We start from the raw sequence: 3,251 nt of genomic DNA, 5'->3' as shown, positions 1-3,251 counted from the left end.
TGATTACCCCCTGTGATTACCTCTCTCTCCCCTCGCTCGCTCCCACCCCCCCAGTCTCCCTCTCTCTCTCTCTCTCTCTCTCTCTCTCTCTCTCTCTCTCTCTCTCTCTCTCTCTCTCTCTCTCTCTCTCTCTCTCTCTCTCTCTCTCTCTCTCTCTCTCTCCCCCTCCCTCTCTCTATCTCTCCTCCGGCTCATCTCCTGTTATCCTGGTGATACATAGTATATGCATTGGGGCATTGGGGACTAGTAGAAGTGAGTAGGATCCGCCGAGAGGAGGCAGATAGGCTGTTCCTTGAGATAAATCCGATCTGCTTTATTAGCTTTGTCACTCCATGGAAATTAGTGGTTGGCAGGGGCCTGCTTATGGGTCCGGCAGCACTTGAAATAGACAGCAGCAGCAAAACCCAATTTAACCCCAAACAATTTGCAAGAGGAGATTAATATTAATGCCAGAGGGTTATGGTGAATGGGGGTAGACAGGCAGGAACAAGCACACACACACGCACGCACGCACACACGCACGCACGCACACACACACGCACGCACGCACGCACGCACGCCAGGGGTGGAAATTAACACCCGCCACACGCCATTTGCGGGTGGATTTGTATGGTGGCGGGTGAATTGTGTCACTTCACCCGCCACTGTGGCGGGTAATACTTTGCAGTCAGGTCCGATCAAATTTGCATATCTAATACATTCGTTATACGGCGCTGCACAGTTCCACAACCATTACTGTCAACATCCGGGCCCCTTCTTCCTCTACGCCTCTTTTGCTGAACTGCGACTGTCAATATCCGGGATAATATCGGCAACAGGGCTCTCAAGTCTCACGCATTCGGCGTGAGCCTCACGCAATTCAACCCATGCACACGCTCACACGCCACACAGTAGGGTAACCAGACGTCCTCTTTTCCCCGGACATGCCTTCTTTTTGACACACTTTTAAAAAATGTGTGTCGGAATTTCAAAATCGTCCGGGATTTTATTAAAGCCTCATATATGTTCACATTGAATTTGAGTTGCGTTTCTCTGGGTCGTTCACAAACTAGTTAGGCTACGCCCTCCCCTACTCAGTTCTGTTCGCTTCGCATTGGTGGAAGTGAGTAGGGGGAGTGGTTAAGTAGGGCCTTCAGATTGGACGGTTTGACCTACTCAGTTACCGTCGTGTTTTGTATTTATTATTTTACCATTATTGTTTTATAGGGACAAACATTAACAAATGTCTCCTACAGGGGATTGATAAAGTTCTATCTATTGAACAGAAAGAAACACTTGGTCATACTTTACACACTTTACCACAGCATTGGCCTACTGAATGCCACAGATATATTTTCAGCATTGGACTGAATGCCACACATATTTTCTTCTGAATATTAGTGTTAAGGGCATATAATGCTTACTATCATATGTTAGTTACCATGTCTGTGTGGACACATTTGTATGCAGTCACATGTAAATACAAAAAAACAAATGTTCCTATTGACTTATGATGGTGTAGCCATGCATGTTGTTTTATTATTAATAAGTCAATTCGTTTTTTAATGAAAATACTTTGTATAGATGAATTATCCCCAAACTTGTCATCGTAACACCAACTGATGTGTATGAAAAACACTTTTCTTATCTATTGTTACTATTATATTGTTTAAAATGTACGCATATATTAAAAAATGTATAGCGTATAAAAAGTGGCTGGTAAAAAAGATGAGTGGCTGGTAGATTTTTAAATCTACCTGCCACAGTGGCTGGTGGGCAAAAAAGTTAATTTCCATCTCTGACGCACGCACACACACACACACACTCCCCCCCCCACTTAACACACACACACGTACACACTCTGACAGACCTAATGGAACACACGCACACACACACACACTCTCACACACCTTATCACACACACACGTACACACTCTGACAGACCTAATGGAACACACGCATACACACACACAAACACACACTCAAACAAACACAAACACACACGCACACACACATACACAGTATATGGTTTAGTAGGCTGCACACGTCATACATGACTTGGGGGATGGGGTAGGATAGGGGATGAGAGAAGGTAGTTGGCAGGATGGGTAATCCATCATTCTGTCACCCCCCTACTCTAGAATAATTATAGGTTGCCTTCTTCTCTCTGTCTGTATTTCTCTCAATCTCTATTTATATTTTGTCTTTACATTCTCTCCCTAAAGCCTTTCTTTCAATGTCCTTCTCTTGGCTCCTCTCCAATTCCCCCTGACACATTGCTACGTCAGGTGATCGATTTGCATGTGTGCTTTTGTGTATGTGTGTGTGTGTGTGTGTGTGTGTGTGTGTGTGTGTGTGTGTGTGTGTGTGTGTGTGTGTGTGTGTGTGTGTGTGTGTGTGTGTGTGTGTGTCTGTGTGTGTGTGTGTGTGTGTGTGTGTGTGTGTGTGTGTGTGTGAGAGAGTATGTGCATGCATATATGTGTTTGTGTGTGTGCACGTGTACATTTGTGTGCGTGCATGCTTGTGCGTGTGAAAGCATGTATCTGAATGTGTGTGTGTGTGTGTGTGTGTGTGTGTGTGTGTGTGTGTGTGTGTGTGTGTGTGTGTGTGTGTGTGTGTGTGTGTGTGTGTGTGTGTGTGTGTGTGTGTGTGTGTGTGTTTGTGTGCGTGAAAGGGGGGTGATGTTGGGGCAAGGCAGAAGGCAATGACCCAGATAATGAAGAAGGAGAAGAATGAGCCTTGAGCCTCTCTGTGCGTTACTCTCCCCCTGCTACCATCCCAACCCCACCAGCCCACACCCCATCACACAATTGTTTCTGTCTCCCTCCTCATCCACCAGCTACTGGTTGGAGAAAAGTCATAGTAGGTTGCAGGCGAAAGAGAAGGTCGAATCCATTAGCCCTGATGTTGCTGAAGGTTAACCGTATGATCTTCAAGGGTTGTGAGGCCAGGAGTATCATGCTAAAGGGAGAGAAGCAAAAAACTCAAGATCAATAACCTACTGCAATGCCATTGCTCCTTTTTTAAATCATAGTATTTTTCATTTCCTTTTTAAGCCATGATTATCATCTTCTAAATCATTTACCCTTGGGGGGGGGAGTTGCAAGTTGTTTAATGTAATTACTATTAACATTATTTACAGACATCCTTTAGTTTCAAGACCAGACAAAATCAAGAAATTATAGGTATACGCTCTTTCTGAGCGGTCAAGCAGCCAGTCGACCCCCATGCATCTGACAGCTGGTACCCCACGCGCATGCGCCAGACGCCGG

This window comes from Gadus chalcogrammus, chromosome 16 (assembly GCF_026213295.1).
Source record: "Gadus chalcogrammus isolate NIFS_2021 chromosome 16, NIFS_Gcha_1.0, whole genome shotgun sequence".
NCBI classification, from domain to species: domain Eukaryota; kingdom Metazoa; phylum Chordata; class Actinopteri; order Gadiformes; family Gadidae; genus Gadus; species Gadus chalcogrammus.
The sequence above is the reverse complement of the archived record's forward strand: the minus strand, read 5'-3'. Positions refer to the sequence as shown.